Here is a 19,319-nt window from a genome sequence, read left to right as displayed (position 1 = left end):
GTCACATTTTGATGACTTGTAGAGAGGAGCACATCCCTCGACGTCCGTTATGCAAAGGCGGACGCGGTTCGCTGAACTGCTGTGCCGAGGCGCTACGCCACTTCGACATTTCAATCGTCACCACCTCCGCATTGTCAAGGAACACGGATCACACAACGCAGGTTCTGTATTGCCAGAGCTCACCGAGGCCAAAGCCGCACTGCCACACAAGCACTACTCACGGCTTTCCGCCAAGTAACACAGAACCTACAACCAATTCACAAGCAACGCAAGCACAATCACACACGCAATGTTGAACAACGCGCGGTCGGCGCGGGCCACAGAACGATCACGCCGCGAACGAACACCCCGTCGCATGCTGTCGTCCCTTGGCGCCACCATCGCGTCTTCTCAAAAGTCCCTAAATGATCGTGTCTCTAGGTGCCTAGGATCAAGTCACGTGAGGGATTTTTGTACGACATTTAGACGCACGCGTGGCGGCCCCCTGGTTGTAGGGTTGCCAGATTGGGCTATTAATAGCCAAATTGGGCGACTTTTTAAGCGGCTTGGCGTCGAAATTTTTGAGTTGGCTACATGGCTATATTTGGGCTATTTTTATTGCGATAGCAATTATATGGACACTTGAACCGGATTTCTGCCATCGGCGTCGTCGTCGCCGTCGCCGTGAGGTTCCGTATAGATAAAATCTTCGCCGCGCGCCGTATGCCCCAGAGGCAGCGTGCGGGGACGCGCGCTATCACGGAGAGCGAACGCACTCAATCTCCCACGCGCAAGCAAGGAAGCGGAAAGCCAGCGCCGGAGGGAGCAGGGGGGGCACTTCTCTGCCAACAACCGCGCTCGTCGCTCGTCCGCACAGTCTCTTATCTCTCCCACGCGCAAGCAAGGAAGCGGGAAGCCAGCGCCGGAAGGAACGGGGGGGGGGGGGGGGGCACTTCTACGCTGCCAACAACCGCGCTCGTCGTTCGTTCGACCGCACCGTCTCTTATCTCCACACGGCTCTGACCTTTATGCGCATTCGCCGCTCAGTTTCCGTTGAAGCGAGACCGCACGTACCTTCGCCCGCTGCTGCGGCGTATATATCCGCTCGCTGCCAGCGTTTTGACGGTCGTTGCCTGCAGTCATTCAATGTGATATATTCATGTTTGTTTGTGCGCGCTCACACCACGCTTGTTCAATCAGTTAGTAATAGTCGGGCCACATTTTCCAACGCACGCTACACATCCAATGCTGCCCGGGTCGGCAGTGCAGCGCTACAGGTGTGTCCCTTCGCACGCGCTGCCCACGGGAAGCGCTTCTCATCAACACCACCGTTTCACACGCGCCTTCTCGTGGTCATCGAGTCTCTCTTCATGTCGGTCTACTTGCGCCGCAGCACACCTGCTTACTTAATCAGCTCATGTTTACTACAATTCATATTGCTACCAAAGCCGCTCTCCTTACTTCGTATGACATTGCTGTGTTGCTATCGCATTCATCGCTTCGCCCTTAGGGCGAAACTGTGACATTTTTTGTATTAAGGACGTCAGCACTGACAAAATTTGGGAACGCCGGTTTATGAAAACCCAAAGCTCATTGCTGCGAAACAGTTATGTAGGCAATCTCGAGGGCTGTGTTTTTAGGCAATGTAGGCGCTGAGTGGATGGCGTTAAGTCATCGCTGCCGTGTTTACACGTCTTTCCAGACTAAGCACTCTTTTTGTTTTGGTTTCGGCGTCATCTGCTGCCGCTTCACACGTGGTTGAGTAAGAAAACCGTTCTCAAAACTAAGCATGGACAAGTGGGCGAAATGCAGGTGTGCATATAAGAAGGAATGGTAGAAGAACCCCTCTTTCAAAGGTAAATTTTACTATGCGCATATTTGGTTTTAAAAGCGTCTGGTGGTGCGTTGTTTCGGAATGGAGTAAGAAACTCGGCAAATTTCTTACTCTATTACAAACTGTCCGAAATTCATTCCGCATTCGAAGGCAACTATTGCATCTGCAAAGCATAAAGCCATTCAGAATTTAAAATATTGCAGTTGAGAATGAGGATGCTTTAAGGTAGCGTGAAGGTCTTGCGTTAGGCTCCCACATGATCACGAACTTCGGCACAGGCACCAGCGCACTGTCGCACTTCGTACTTGCGGTGGACGTACTTTGTACTCGCTCGTCGTTTGCCGTTATCGCAAGATCGGTAGCCACGGCACGGTGCGCGTGGAGGACCGCTGCCGTTCCGTCTCCGCTTGCCCTTCTAGTCTTTGGAAACACACAGATATTGCCGGCCCACCGGCTTTATTAAAGAAAGGATAATCGAATGCGCTATAGGATATTTATTGCGTTTCCTTTTTGCATAAGTAAGAACGCAGGTGCGCCAATTTCACTTAGTGTGACGTAGTGACGGTAACGGAGGGTGCGCCAGCCTGCTCCAGCCGAGTGTGTTCGCGAAGAACGAGGTATCAGAGTGCGCGGGTTCGTTTCCTTTACTGTTGTTTGCCCCGGCGGGCTGACCACCCGTAAAATGAGTATTTTTTTGGAACGTGAGAATGCTTTCACTAGGTTTAACAAAAGTGGTTGTCTATGATAAAATAACAGGTAACTGAGCAAGAGATATTTCCTTTTATTGCGATAGCAATTATATGGGGACTCCAGGCGCATTTCTACCGTGGTCGTCGCTGTGAGGTTGCGTCTAAAGTTCAAACACGGTAACATCGTCGCCGCGCGCGTGTGTGTTCCCAGTGGAATTGCATTTTTTAATTTTTTTCAAGTCACACTGAAGGTAAGGTACACAGCCCCCCTCGAAAATTTGGCAACACACGCATTCGTGCCTGCATTCACAGAAACTTACGCACACGTTTTGAGATTGCACGAATCTTGCCAGGGAATCCCTGTTTAAATATTGCACAGTTCAACGCTTCGATACTAATACCACCTGGGTTGTTGCCAGCGCCGTAATCCAGGTGACAATTGAAACTGCAAACTTTAATTCACCTCTTCTGCTACGGCCCAGCAGGTCGTTCCGTTTTTGCACTCAAAGGCGAATTGCAGTCACAGCTGTCCCTTCTTCGCACGAGGAAAATGCGAGAAGGTTTCACGTTTTCTCCAGAGTCCAGTGTCCCTCTAAGCGGCAGCATTTGCTAACTCAGCGTCAAGCTGCTTTCGAGTAAAAAATACAAAATTGAGAAAGAGAAAGAGCAGAAAAGAAATAACATGCTTATTTTATGACTCAAGCTTAGGAAAGGCATCACTATTCTAAAATGCATTAAGCTCGGGCCGCCTCCTGGGCACTCGATCGTGACCAGCCGAAGCTGACCCTAGAGGCTGGAGCTGGCAGTATTTTGCCCGACACTTATAGAAAAATGCTTTAAGTAAAGCGACGCGTGAACTAAAGTTAGCTTACAACGTGGCTCAGTAAATACTGATAGCGTCATGAATCAATCGGAAACGAGAGAGAGAGAGAGAGAAATAACTTTATTAGGTCCAGCGGTTTTGGGGACTAGGTCCCCGCCTAAACGGCGGCCAGAAGCCCTTGTGCCCTGGCGACGTCTTCAGCCAGCTGGACGGCCCAGAGTTGTACTAACGAAATCCTTCGGCTGGTAACAATAAGTGGTGTCCAAACCCACGTCTGAGTGGCAGCTCTCACTAGAATTCTTTACGCAGATCTTGAGGCCATTGTTGTGCTGGTTGCATGCTGGGGAAGTAATTTTGGAGCCGGAAATACGCGGTCAACCATCTGCACCATCTATAAGACACCTGCAGAACATAATCAAACTTTTGGCTATGTTTTTGGCTACTTTTGGACTACAAAAAATTGGGTCTGGCTATCTTTGAGATCATTTGGCTATTTTTTGTTGGGGCCATCTGGCAACCCTACCTTGTTGTCGCAGTAACCTGAACTACACTGTACCTGAACGTCGCCCCCGAGGGCTCCGATGTCGCTGCGCATGCGTGAGCTGAGAGAAGGTGAGAAAGGAGAACAACTCTCCTTTGCCGGATGTGACGTCACATTGTTGTTTGTTTTTTGCTTTTTGAAATAGCTACTCTCGAACTCAGACACTAGGGCTCCCTCCTCGTTCACGCGCGCATGGGTGTCGGCTGCACCACGCTCTGCGCGCGCTACTGTGCATGTCGGAAAGGCCCAAGCGTGCGCGATATTCTTGCGAGCGCAGTTTCATGGGCTTGGACTCCGTGACATTTGCTTTCGCCATATGTGAATTAACGGCTTGCCGACAGGTCAACCGCCGCTGTACTTCGGTGAATACATTGTTTTTCGTGATTCTGAAATAGCAAATGGTGCGTCGCTGCGTTGGCGCCTTCAATCGAGTGCGGTTGCTGCGCATAGCAGGTGATTTAATTGCGCAAATACGTGCTACATTATCGGTGTAAATAGTGAAAAACTTAGGCCTTACTACAGTCAATCTGTCGGTTACCACATATTTCGCTGTGACCTACTGCACATTTCTTGATATCCAATAACGATCTGCTTCAAATATCTCTGTTGAAACCACCTCTTCAAGACTCTGTTGATCGTGTAGCTTATTATATTTCTTGTTTTTTCTTTTTTTTTCGCTTACGACTCGCGATGGGCAGCAGCGTTACGTCCGTGAAAGCATTGCTTTCGAGCAAACCTTTTCGAATTAAGTTTTCGCTCATATGTCCACGAGATAGCAAATTTCAGTGTTACATTAGCCGCTATATTTTCCAATTTCATGTGACCTAGATTTAAGCTACCTGAGGTTGTAATTACGCGCCGAGGCTTTTAGCAAAAATAGTTGTCAGCTGAAAATCAAAGCGGTGTGCCACTTTTTGGATGTTGTTATATTTGTGAAATTGATTATATTTTTCCCCTAGTGATGCTAAACTACTTACCGGTCACATGCTTGGACTTCTGAAGGAGTACTTGAAAGGTTTTCCTTCCAATCCAACATTGTAACTTACGCCTGTCACAGGTATGACAGTGGTATTTGCCCTGCCGCACTGCCATGAGTTCAAGATCCAGATGTGTCTCATGTAATAACTGTGCTCGCCGACTGTCTCTACCCGTATGTCACTAGAAAGTACAAATGATACATTTCTGCATTGTTGCAACATTTATTTTTCGTTAAACGTTCAAAATATTTTTTTCTTTTCCTGGTCAATAAGGACTTGCACAGATTGCAGATTTGCATAGTTTAGAAAAAGCATTGCATAGTGGGCCTGTAGATGTTTTTGAATTTAATGTTACCCTTCAGACTGGCTAAATATGTTGACAGCAACAGCGAATACCTCCTTGCTGTATTTGCATTTCCTTGGAATGTCTGTTCCGTGTTCTTCATAACAGTACATGGTGCCATTTAGTTTCTACCGTGTCGAATTGTGCACTGACACTTTCAAATGAGCAAGTGTAGGTTTGTATTGTAACGGATATAACAACATCAGTGCTTCCTCAATTGTCTTCATCACCGCCTTGCTAGTGCCTTCTTCAATGTGCGAGAATGGCTTGTAACAATATTTTTAAGTGTTTCATGTGAGGATATGGAATACAATAATTTTCTTCTTTTTCTCTGAACATATTCAACTGGAAAAACATGTTGACAGCTATGCCTTTTTCATGTTGGCCATAGCATTTTGTAGATAATGGTATGTCAGCTTGGGAAGTGTCTGAAGAGTATTGTTAGTTGGTGCATAATCATATTGTTGCTACTTGGAGGATCACAGGCACTTTTTTGATACTATTAACATGTTTCCATTTTTGTTTTTGTGGCTCAATCATAAGTAGACCTGGTCACTTTTTTAGTTAATTTGTCATTTACTTTTGTTACACATCAGTATTATATACTATCAATTAAGTTGCATTCATGGAGAATCCTGGCCAATCCCTCGTCATGGGTGTGCCATATTTCATAGGCAACACTCAATATATAGTCTCTCTTCTTGTAGTAAGAGTGTATCCCAAAGCCTGTTTTGGATGCTTGCAGAGCAGTTGAGATTTAAACATCAATGCCAGCTCACAAAGCACCTCATACGGCAATCAGCCAGCCACCTCCGCAGATGGGGAATTCGGCAGTTTGCAATCGTACTGTTTCGGTTGTCCTTGGCAGATATTTCAATTGTACACAGTGGGAATATATTGTAGGACCATATAAAAATAATGCGATGACAATGGCCATGTGGTTTAAATTATAGTAGATTACGACCAGCATTAGCTCAAGCGCTGCTAAAGGTGTGTGGTATGTAAAAATTAATAAAGTGCTGGTTTTAAATTAAAGTGCAGCCTAGCAGGTTTCGAGAATTTTTACTCTGGCAGAATGACAAAATAAAAATTATTTGAAATCAGTGATGCCATGCTGATGAGGCTTGGGCATGAACATCCTCTAGTAATAATAAGCCTGCCAAATTCACAAGGATCTTGAATGAATTCTTCACTAGGCTCAACAGTTTTGTTGTTGCCCTATATTGTTTCTATAGGAACAGTGCACAACAAAAATCTTGCGGCTTCCTGTTGTCTTAACACCCTATAATAGCCTTAGATCCATGGTTCTCAGCCATGGATGTGTCGGGACCCCTTGTGGATTGGTGGAAGTGATGGGGACCACTTGCAATGACAGGAGAGGGGGGGGTATAAACTAACCCAACATGAGGCGTGAAACAGGTGCCTTTTATTGCTACTTGGCAAAAAATGGTCAAACAAAAGTGCCACTTCAACTCAATCTGGACAGCTTGTCAATACGTGATGCAGTCACGCTTAAGCAGAGTCACATATCTGCAGCCACATTCAACCTGTTTCTGTATTTGCTTTTCAAGTATGCAAGCATGCTCGCATGCATATGATATAAAACTGCAACAAAAGCTTTACAGCCATCTTATGTAGAAGGGGAAACATTTCTGCAGTCCCCAACTAGAATGCCTCAAGACTTGCAGCGGCCACACACAAAAAAAATTGGTTGCTTTTTTGTTAGTGCGTGTTTTGCGGACCCCCATTTGAGAACCACTGCCTTAGATGTAGAGCCATTTGATGTTCATCAATTAATATCTACACAGGATTTAGATGACGCCTTTAAAGACAAGTGTCCCTCATGCTTCCACATAAAGGAGCACTGACATAGGAGCTTTGTGCTTAATTTTTTATATTAATCTGGTTGCACATGCCAGCTTTTAAGATCACACCATGCCGTTGAAAAGCTGGGTGTGCTTTGAGCGATTCTTAACGAATGCCAAGACCTCTTTCACTAAAAACAATACTCTTTTGACCCTTCTCAAACATCTTAACTAAAATTAATTTAATTCTGGTGTTCTACAAGTCACAACCGTGGTTGCGGACTCCGGCTTAATTTTGATTGCCTGAGGTATTTTATAGTGCACCCAATCCACACATGCATTCTTGTATTCCGCCCCTATCCGAATGAGAATTGTGCTGCTGAGGTCGCCACAGCCAGGATCGAACCCGCAACCTCAGCAGCTTCTCAGACATTTCTGTGCATTCAGCACAAAATGAGTCTGCTCTACAAACTTTTCTACTGGCACTTCTCAGGGAACATGGAGCATCACCCTCACCTTCCAAGTGGCTCCTCCCATCACACATCAAATGTGCACCAAGAAAGGTCAATGTTGTGGTGCAGAGAGGCCTTGACATGTTCGGCATTCAATAGCACAATAATGGCATGACTTACTCACAAACTGGAGCATGCATCATTTGCTTCTGATCTACCATGCCATGATGTTGCGAAATCATGGAGCCACACTGCCTTTGGCATTTTTAAATGTTCACATTAAGGGGATAATATGTTTCTTGTGCACAGAAGCAATATAAAGTTTCATAGTGTAATTAACTGATTGACAGCTACACATGCATAAGAAAAAGATTGTGCCAGGACTACTTAAACTCTGCAATGTTTAAATTAGCTTGGCCCATTCTTGCAATGTTACACATTTCATATGAATGCAGGTCACTCATTACAGTTATGCCAGCTTTTGTACGTGTTAGACATGCAATGTTTGCCCCAGTTTTATACGGCGATCATAGATAACCACACCATGTTGGTAGAATAATTCAGAAGTAAATTTTAGTAAAAGCACCATTTATGCCCGGGCTTAGACTATGCCAGTGTAATTTGTGATTCTCATCAGCAATACCGAATCAATAAACTTGAACGTCTTCAGAAATTGGCAGCAAGATTTATTTACTCTTCCTATCGACGAACGCAATCTGCAACAGCCCTGCTAACAAGGGCAGGACTGCAAACGGTAAATGGCTGGAAAAAATAGCCTGCGTAAAGTTCCGTTATCAGTTGAACGGTGAATTTACCACAACTCACCTGCTCCCACCTGGAAGAATGTTTTTTACCCTATAACTCAGGAGTTGATGTGTACAAATATGAATTTCTTGTTCACACTATAGCTATGTGGAATAACCTTGTTCCTGAAGTTTTCAATGGTGTTGATGGCTTGATTTTTTTTAACGGAATTTGGAGTTTTATTTTTTATAAGTTGTATTATTATAGTATTTCTTTTCTTGTAATGTGTATTTTTATCTTTGACAGATTTTAATCTGTTGTATATGCACATCCCACCCTGCAACAACCCAGCCCGTTTGGGCTTACAGTATTCTAAATAATAAAGTAAAATGGGGTTGCTCCATGTCGAGGTCTACAAGCATGGCATTGTAAATGGGCGCCAGAAGCAGCAGCTTTTCAAGGTATTTTGCTGCACCATGCAAAGTCCAATTATTGTGCCCCTCTCCACTCTCGCTGGTAAAACCTGCTGGTGAACAGGGGGCTTTCAAGGTATGCTCTGCTGTTCCTAAAATGCCGCCTGATGCGGCCATCTGTTTTGCCTGCAGGACGAAAACTCCCTGGCCAGGAGTGCGATTGTGCTACTGAGTGCGATTGTGCTACTGAGGTTCTAGAGATGAACTGTAGTTTTTCTCTCAGGTTGAAAAATACAGCAATGCTGTAGCAAGCAGTGTGGTGAAAGCTGTTGCAGGGCTCTTCCAAGGCATAGCCAGCACTGCATGCACATACTTTGCACACACAAGAGGCTTTAGCAATAATACTTCTAGTAAATTGCATTTGTCCAGCTTCACTCTGTTTTTAATACTGGCAGGTTTTAAAATCCGTGAGAAAAGGTAGGTCTTTTTCTTTTAATTGGCTTATGCACAAGAAAGTGTGTGTGCATTGGAAGGGGTTAAGGCTCCTTTATCAAGTCACAATGCTTCCTGGCATGATAAAGCGAAGCCTTGTGCATTTGTCTGCAGTCTATCACTGCGCTTTCAAACACGCAATCAGAACAGAGAGCACAGGAAAACACACAAGCAGTAGATTCAGCAATTTATTTGAAACAAATGCAGTTTTATTTTACAGAATGACCACATTCCCAAAAAGCAACCACATGCTATGCACATAATACAACCAACTTAGGTTAATTCAGCAGCTGTTAATGTGTCCTACCTTTATATGTTCAAATGTTTCAAGTCTCAAAGCGTGCCCCTGCTTTGAAACTTGTCCTTTTAAATTAACCAAATGCTAAATTTAGCACGATTACCACACTGATAGAAGGAAACTACATATTAAAATGGCAACTCCTTGTTGAACAGAAAAGTGTATACAGTAGACTTCCGTTAATCCAACTCTGGTTAATCTTTCGGTTAATTCAACTCTGACCAAAGACCTTGGCCAGCTCCCATGCAGTTCTACGTCCCTAAACATTTGTTATTTTGATCCTAAAATTGGCATTCGCCAGATAATCCGAACTTGACCAAGCTACAGGCATGCACCTGACCCCAATAACGACCCCTTTTAGTGGCAACGTCTTTCTCGGCAGAGCTAAGGGGACAGTGAATGCATTAAACAAACGTCTATAAACGGCTATTTTTGACCCACCCTAGGAAGATTTTCAAGCCATAACGGTAGCTCACAATGTCCGATTAGGTTCTAAAGGGCACATTTTGTTTTCGAAGGAAATTGAGCCGGAAATTGCCTGCATTGTGCACGCGAGTGCGAAAATAAAACCGCATTTGCAGCATTCATACGCTTTACCGCATAACATGGCTGTATTGCAGCGAAGGAGACTTTAGAAAATCAGCTGACATTCTCAAAAATGTCACAGTTTCGCCCTAAGGGCGAAGCGATGAATGCGATAGCAACACAGCAATGTCATACGAAGTAAGGTGAGCGGCTTTGGTAGCAATATGAATTGTAGTAAACATGAGCTGATTAAGTAAGCAGGTGTGCTGCGGCGTAAGTAGACCGACATGAAGAGAGACTCGATGACCACGAGAAGGCGCGTGTGAAACGGTGGTGTTGATGAGAAGCGCTTCCCGTGGGCAGCGCGTGCGAAGGGACACACCTGTAGCGCTGCACTGCCGACCCGGGCAGCATTGCATGTGTAGCGTGCGTTGGAAAATGTGGCCCGACTACTACTAACTGATTGAAGAAGCGTGGTGTGAGCGCGCACAAACAAACATGAATAGATCACACTGAATGACTGCAGACAACGACCGTCAAAACGCTGGCAGCGAGCGGATATATACGCCGCAGGAGCGGGCGAAGGTACGTGCGGTCTATCGCTTCAACGGAAACTGAGCGGCGAATGCGCATAAAGGTCAGAGCCGTGTGGAGATAAGAGACGGTGCGGTCGAACGAACGACGAGCGCGGTTGTTGGCAGCGTAGAAGTGCGCCCCCCCCCCCCCCCCCCCGCTCCTTCCGGCGCTGGCTTCCCGCTTCCTTGCTTGCGCGTGGGAGAGATAAGAGACTGTGCGGACGAGCGACGAGCGCGGTTGTTGGCAAAGAAGTGCCGGCGCTGGCTTTCCGCTTCCTTGCTTGCGCGTGGGAGATTGAGTGCGTTCGCTCTCCGTGATAGCGCGCGTCCCCGCACGCTGCCTCTGGGGCATACGGCGCGCGGCGAAGATTTTATCTATACGGAACCTCACGGCGACGGCGACGGCGACGGCGACGCCGACGGCAGAAATCCGGTTGAAGTGTCCATATAATTGCTATCGCAATAAAATCAGGTATGCGTTAGGTTTCTACTTGGGTTTGAAGTTTTAAGTCATTTGCACTTCAGTTTTATAGTTTGGAAAAATAGAAAGTTGGCGCACGTTTGTTTCGGAGGCGTCTTAAAGTCAATTACATACTGCCATATGAATCAGCCGTGTTTTAGCATTTTTTTGCATGTTCAATTCGACCCGCCTCATAATTAGATCAATTTCGTTGGTGCCGTCAGGGTAGAATTAACGTAAGTCAACTGTAGAAAGCCCATGCTGATGCACCAGGAAAGTAACCTATGCTGCCTCACTGCATGTAGTCTTGCTTAGTCGGCGAAAAAGCATGGAAAATGTGGCTCACACAATGTCCACAAATGTTCTGTTGCAGATTCAGTCATCCATCTTATCCAGTCTTTACAGTGTAGCCATATCACCATTTGCTTAGCCTCCTATTTCCCAAAAAGTCATTGCAAAACAAAAAAAAATTTGTCGCAGTTTCACCCGAAAGGCGAAGCACCAATTGCGATAGCAAATTAGTAGAGATCTATACGGAGTAAGGATAGTAGTTTTATCAGCTGTATAAACTTGGACATGCAGCAGCACCAGCAACGCGCAGAACTGTTGTCGACGCCGTCGGCGTTTTGCCCACGTTCGCACCGAACGCGTGCGGCATTTTTATAGAAATACGCATTTGGTGCCGCAGCTAAACGTCGCCTCTCCTCCCTCCCTCCCGTCCCCTCACAGCCTTTCGCGCGACGGAAAAAGTTGCGTTTACTCTCTATATATGGAAAGGAGGAAAGAGACGCTTAATTCTGCAGCCCTTCAGGGAGCACGGCGCAGAACGCGCGTTTGCTCTCCGACGTGCGTTCGCTCCCCGTGAAAGCGTGCGTCCCTCGCGCCCTTTCACTCGCACATACAGCGTCCTGAGCGCGGCGACGATTTCATCGCCGTTGACATCATACGGAACCTCACGGCGACGGCAGAAATCTGCTTTGGAGTGTCCATATAATTGCTATCGCAATAAAAAAGTGATCTGATTCACATGTTTTTTTGCCATCCAAGCAGTGTTTATTGTCGTTTATTATTGCTTTCTGTAACCTAACCTGCATGTTAACACTGAGCTATTATATGGCAAGCTTACTGAAAGCTAAAAAAGAATACTGGGCATTTACTTCTCCAAGTTATTTTTATTGCGATAGCAATTATATGGACACTCAAAAGCAGATTTCTGCCGTCGCCGTCGCCGTGAGGTTCCGTATGACGTCATTTGGAGAAGAAATCGTCGCCGCGCGCCGAACGCTGTATGTGCGAGTGAAAGGGCGCGAGGGGCGCGTCTTTCACGGGGAGTGAACGCGCGGCGGAGAACTAACGCGCGTTCCGCGCCGTGCTCGCTTAAGGGCTGCAGAAGTAGGCGTCTCTTTTCTCCTTTACAATCACCATATATGTAGAGCAAACGCACCTTCTTCCGACGCGCGAGAAGCCGTGGGGGAGGGGGAGGGAAGGGAGGCGACGTTTAGCTGCGGCACCAAGTGCCTATTTATATCACAGGCTCCGGCAACAGTCACCAACGCCGCACGCATTTTGAGCGAACGCGGGCAAAACGCCGATGGCGTCGACAACAGTTCTGCGTGTTGCCGATGCTGCTGCATGTCCAAGTTTATACAGCTGATAAAGCTAATATCATTACTCCGTATAGCTCTCTACAAGTTTGCTATCGCAATTGATGCTTCGCCTTTCAGGTGAAACTGCGACCACTTTTTTAGACATTAAATGTTTGGTGCTTGATGGCGAGCCGCATTTGGGGAATGCTTGCAAAAACAGTAGCTTACATTGTCTTTCACTAGAATAGAGATATTAGCATCGCTGAGACAGCCACCGCCTAATTGCCTATGAGCAAGACGCTGTGGATCTGTTCATTGCAGATCCAGAAATAAAACAGAGGGCAGGCAAAAATGAACTATTCTGTATCATGTACATTTGCTCTCAATTCACATGCTTACTTTATGATGCCAGCTGCTAGAGTTTTAAAGAGAACTTCGCAGAGAAACTTCATCGAGTATCTTCTCGTGACCTGAACTTCCACGAACTCACCAGGAACCAGATAAAGAGCAGCAAGATTGGTCAGAACTAGAATTTAACAATATTACTAAAGAGTCATGCGACACGGCATATATCTTGCGTTGCATTACCACAAACATGGCTCCACATAATAGTTTTCTCTGAAAACATATGTGAATGCAGGGAACTGCAGTACGTTTACCATTGTAGTGAAGTTGATCAGCTCGATCACAGAGAAGAGAAAGGAATGACAAATTGTCCTCCAGCCTATAGCCCCTCCCAAAATGGCAATTCTTTCTGACCAGGTCAATCTTATATGTATTTTTATTTTAATATAAATACTACAATGACTATGGATATTGTATCGGAGAGTAGCGAGTTGGTCAGCAATTTCAAATGCACACAACCTGCGACTTGCAAAACAAATGAAACTGGTCACTATTTAGTGACAGTTTTCTTTTGTGTGTAACAACTTGGCTCTTGACAAGTTTCTCATTCTATAAAGGTTTATATAGTGAAATATTTGGAGGCATATTTGAGGTATCACCTAACCCAAGGGACTTCCAGTGGCCGCCTGTCTGGATCTCGTGATTCCTGACAGCCACCAAAATACAGCACATCTGACTGCAGCTGTGGGAAAACGAGGGATAAGGGTTGATTGTGAGATTCATGGCAGTTCCCAAGTTTCTAACCTAGCACCTCTTCTATACAAGGTCGAGACTATGCCACTAGACCACTGCTGTGCTGCAGTCGCAATAATATTACTCATTGTACAGCTGGGCTTGTTGGTAAAGATAGACAGAATGCCAACTCAAGTGACCATCGTGTGTGTCTGCTCATCCGTGTTCTCATGCTGTGGCTCAGCCTTGAATGCATGCGTAGTTTCAACACTGGCTACTATATTTTGACTACTAATATATGTAGCGATCCACATCGCCAGTGGCCACGGCACAGGAAGGTAGAAGAGGACGACGAAGAAGAGAAGCCTGCTTAAGAATGACACAATAAACAGATGGAGTCACTAAGTCTACGTAGAAACTTTACATTAGCGCAGTCGAGGTCTGGAACCTGCAAATGAAGATCAAGTTCGACATCACGCGCCGTGAGGGGCGACCCGTCATCGTGGGTTTCCAACCGGATGGTGAGAGATACGTCGGGCTGCCGGAGGACACCACCGCTCCGAGTCTTCTGGAGACGATTTCCCATGTAGCCGGAGCCTCTGTAGATGACCTCGTCACTCAAGGTAGTGTGGCTGTCAGCATGAATCTTGATGATTTGGATGCTTGTTTAGGAAGAGCCCCACCTTTCAGTGCCTTTCAGATGAATCCTGTAGAGCTCTGGAATAGTGCTATTGTCTACAGGCAGAGAGGCACTAATATCAAAGAGTACGTTTTTGAAAAGTGGCGGTTGCTTCGTACTGCTGACTCCACATTGGCGGATTCTTCTGTCATCGCTCTTGTTGTACATGGTATGACTAGACATTATCAAAGACAGATTCAAGTGAGGTCGCTTACTACTATGGACGAATTGCTACTAGCACTGACATATGCTACATATCCTGAATACCGTGCACCTGATAAGGAGATGTCGGTCGGCAGAGGCGATTACCGTGACAACACAGCCACATCATTGGGGGCAGAAAAGACTAGCACTGATTGTAACCGACACTGCAGCGTGACGCCCAATGCACAGGCTCAGGACTTGAATGAAGAGAAACGTACTGTTGAGGAAACGGTATTTCTCACGAAGACAGGCATTTTGAGTGTCCAGATGCTAGTGGATGGCCGCACTTTGTCAGTCTTAATTGATACTGGTGCTTCTGTAAGTTTATTCAACGAGAGCCTAGTCGATGCTGACAACATTGTGCGTGGGAAGACAATTCGTGTCTGTGGCTACGATGGTTCTTGTCGAGAATATAATAGATGGACGTCAGCTGATGTGGAGTTTGAAGGTGAAAAATCAAAGGTTCAAGCATTGGTGGTGCCCAGAGTCAATTTTAATTTTATCTTAGCAAGACCTGATATAAAACGCATGAAGATTAATATGCTCTGGAATGATTTGGTCACCATAGGAACAGGCTGTCATCAACTTCATATCGCCCAAAATACTGATCGTAAGCTGTCTTCAGCAGAGGATGTGCCTTTGAAGTTTCCAGAGCTTTTGTGCATTGGCTCATATCCAGAAGCCACAACAGCCCTTGAGGTGCCTTTCCTCTTACGCGACAGCACTATAGTGGAGAGAAAGCCATATAGTCTCAGCCACGAAAAAAAGGTATGGTTAAAGCAGGAGCTTCAGGGAATGTTGGAGGCGGGAATAATCAGGCCTTCTACTTCGTGTTTTGCCTCGCCTATTACGATTGTTCCAAAAGAAGATGGGTCATTTCGTCTCTGCACAGATTATAGACTAGTAAACAAGCAAACAGATCTCTTCCCATATCCAATGCCGAGAATTGATGAAATAATTGACGAGACTGGAGGATGTCAGTGGTTTTCCCGCATTGACCTATGTAAGGGATATTGGCAGGTACCACTAAGAGAGGATACTAAGAAATTTACAGCATTTGTTACCCCTTTCGACATATACGAGTACAATAGGCTGCCGTTTGGATGGAAAAACTCCGGATCATGGTTTCAAAAGATGATGAACGATGTGCTAAAGAAATTCATCGGAAAGTTTTGCAATGTGTATGTGGACGACATAATTGTATACTCGAAAATAAGGGAAGATCATGAAGAGCATCTGGGAAAGGTCCTCGAAGCCTTCAGCACTGCTAGACTGAAGATCAACATTAAGAAAAGTGAATTCTTCTGCAAGGAAGTAGTATTCCTTGGAAGAGTATTTGATGGAAGAACCAAGGGCACTGAAGAGGAGAGCGTTCAGCGCATCAAGAAGCTGGCCAAACCCTATGACATTCATTCTTTAAGAGTGTTCCTTGGGCTCGCAGGCCACTTCCGCGCGTTCATAAAAGACTATGCGAGAAAAACTAAATGTCTCACTGCACTGACACAAAAAGGCATGTCATTCGTATGGTCCGAAGAATGTGAGAATAGCTATCTGGAACTTGTAGAAGCCATATCCTCCGATCCTGTGCTGACACTCCCAGACTTTGAGTTGCCGTTTGAGCTTTACAGACGCATCTCACTACGCTGCTGGAGCCATTCTTTATGAAAGAGATGAAAACGGACAGCCTGGCCGGGAACTCAAAGTCATCGGATACTACTCTTGTACCTTTACGAAACCACAAGAAAACTACACAACAGCGAAAAAGGAAGCACTAGCGGTTGTAATGGCCCTAAGATACTTCAGAAGCTACCTGGAAGGCAAACACTTCAAGCTCTTCACTGATAATCAGGCATTAACGTATCTCTTGGAGCTCGCACTGCCAAAGGGCAGATAGCCGCTGGGTGAGCGAGATTCAACAATTCAGCTTCGACATAACGCACAGGCCATCGGCATCAGGACGCTGATGCATTGTCCCGACTCCACGTACCGCAGGAGATTTCGAAAGAAAGTGTTAACTTGATGCAACTTTGGGAGGGTACGCAAGAGATAGAGCTGCGCAAGGGGAAATTCTATGTTCCTGAAACAAAAGTGCCCACAGTGCTGAAGTTATATCACAGCAGTCCACAATCGGGAGGACATGATGGATTTTGGAAGACCTACCACAAGCTCACCAAGAGGTTTACATGGAAAAACATGAAAGCAGATGTTGCCAATTACGTCAAAACGTGTCATGAGTGTCAGATGGTTAAATCAAAATACAAGCCTTGTGGGAACAGAATGGTACTGCCAGAATACTCAACGATCCCATTCGAAGTCATTCATCTTGATTTTGCTGAGCTCAAAAAGAAAGGTGAAGGCGCTAGAAAAACTCAAGCTTTTCTGGTCGCCGTGGATGAATGCACGCGCTTTGTTGCCGCCAAAGCTGGAAGAGAAGATGCGAACTGCATCATATCTCTTCTCGAGCGGGACATCTTCAAGAATACTAAAGTAATTGTTGCGGACAATGGACCAGCTTTCAGAAGTGAGAAGTTGCGCAAATGGGCTAGTGAGAAAAACATTGCGATTCGCTACCCAGCACCATATCATCCTGAGGCTAATTCTCTCGCCGAGCGCATGATCCGGGACCTCAAAATGTTTATCAAGCTATACCCAGAGTTTAAGGGAGGCTGGAAGAGTGCCTTGGAGGCAGCAGTGTTGCACCACAACAGATCCTACACCGCAGGCATAGGCTGCAGCCCACACTTTGCTGCATTCGGCACTATTCCTTGGTGGCCGGCTGACCGAGAGCTTGGCTTAGTCGACCGAATTAATTTAAAGGAACAGCCAAAGACCCAGCTGCAGCGACAGAAATACCGGATGACTATGAAGATGCACTTTGATCGTCGCCACAAAACAAAGATGCCAGAGATCGACCCTGGATCCATGGCACTGGTGCGAAAAGGATTGGACTCAAAGACTCCATTCACTGGTCCATACTTTGTTGTTAAAACAGCTAAACAACAAGGACTGTTGAAGACCATCTATTATAATGGACCAAGTGGTAAAATTGAAGAGGCATCTGTCCGAAATGTGCTACCATATTACCATCGTCAGGGCAACGACAGCAGGCCGGGAGAGTGTAGCGATCCACATCGCCAGTGGCCACGGCACAGGAAGGTAGAAGAGGACAACGAAGAAGAGAAGCCTGCTTAAGAATGACACAATAAACAGATGGAGTCACTAAGTCTACGTAGAAACCTTACAATATAATTTCTGTTTTTTAACTTGTAGCCAACTAATGTACCTCATACTACATTCTGAACGTTGCTGCACTGTAGTGGGATTTCTGTGTAACGCACTGGCCTCTACCACCAAATGCCTGAAAAATGAAAAAAATAATTATGTAGATCCCACACACTGTGGGGATTTATGTTTAGGATTCTGCCGAGCATTGCAGCATTGACCAGCGTGTTTGTGTATGGCGAGTGATTGCATGTGTGACAAGCATTGCGAGGAGAGTACGAAGGCCCTTCGCCTTCGTACTCTCCTTGCAATGGTAGTAATATAAAGGTTTCTTTGCCTCTTCCTGCCTACACTGTGGTGGCTACTGTTTTGCCGAGTGGACAACATGGCTTATGCGGTATGCACAAATGGTTATGAGCCCATTCTTGGCCCGTCTGCTGATTTGGGCATGTGTCACTGTGGCACAAGGAGTATAGAATCATTACATGTAGTGTTAAGATGAATGTCATACTTTTCTGTGCATACACCTCTTGTCAACATTTTTCACTCAATGAGCACATATCACCTTCACCCTCAATGCAAAAGTAGTACAATGTCACACAGTGTCCATGTTGTGCAAGCTGCTACAATGAAGGGACTGGGAAATGCGGGTGAATCGCAAAGCTGGAGCTGTCCAACAAAATACCTCAAAGTGCTGCCACAAAGGAAGAATGGGAGAAACTGACATGCTCTCACTTTGACGAGCAACTTGTACATGCACACTTGCTTCGACACATATTGTGCACCATAATGCATGGACCACTACCTCATACACCTAGCTACACATTGGCGAGCGCGAAGTATGTGCACAAAAGCGGCCTAATGGTTAGAGCGTTGGATTGTTATGTTGGGAGACAGGCTTAGACTCGCTGCTAGACATATTTTTGTTATAAATGGGAAAGACCAACCTACTGCAAAGTGCTTGGTATGAAGAAAGAATTCTTTGCATTAAAAATGCTCAAATCCAGCACATGCAATATTTAGTAAGTGCTTTTTCACACACCTAAAATGCTCTGTGGTGGAGCACGGTGGTGGCTTTGCCACAAGGTTGACGTGCATAACAGTAAAGAGTAATGCAACAGCAGCTTTTTCACATAACCAAGGTTCATTGCGGTGCAGCACAGTACAACAACCGCAGCTTCCACACAAAGCTAAGGTGCATAATGCTACAGGAAGATGCAGCAGTGTCTTTCACAGACACAATGTAGAGGCTGTTTGCGTGCACTTCAATGATTTTATAATTGGCTAAAGTGGTTGTGAATCTTGCGACCATAATGTTTTTAAAACGAAGCTTTATATGGCTAAGCGAAACGAAAAAGCGTGTGTCTGTCGCCTGTGTACAGATAACTATCATCATCAGCATTGGCTCGAGCATCGTCTCTTCCGCAGCTGGCTTATTGGCGCCCCTCTGGTTTCGCTCATGCCACTGCTCCCACGTTCGTTGTCTTCTTCCACAGCTGGCTCCGTTGCGGCTCATAATTCCAGCGTAGAATTTCACTTCTCTTGTGCCGTCTTAATGGGGAGGCCGCATGAGCCATTGCTTAAGGAGGTATGAGCCACTC

The 19,319-nt window shown here is 45.8% G+C and overlaps 1 protein-coding gene across 1 annotated transcript in view; it reads left to right on the top strand.

Annotated features, from left to right (window-relative positions):
* The window catches only part of LOC119465109 (WD repeat and HMG-box DNA-binding protein 1-like), a 546,382-nt gene that overhangs the window by 423,200 nt on the left and 103,863 nt on the right, over positions 1 to 19,319 (top strand). The gene's annotated exons all lie outside the window — the stretch shown is intronic.

Source organism: Dermacentor silvarum, chromosome 9 (assembly GCF_013339745.2).
Source record: "Dermacentor silvarum isolate Dsil-2018 chromosome 9, BIME_Dsil_1.4, whole genome shotgun sequence".
Lineage (NCBI taxonomy): Eukaryota > Metazoa > Arthropoda > Arachnida > Ixodida > Ixodidae > Dermacentor > Dermacentor silvarum.
The sequence above is the reverse complement of the archived record's forward strand: the minus strand, read 5'-3'. Positions and strand labels throughout refer to the sequence as shown.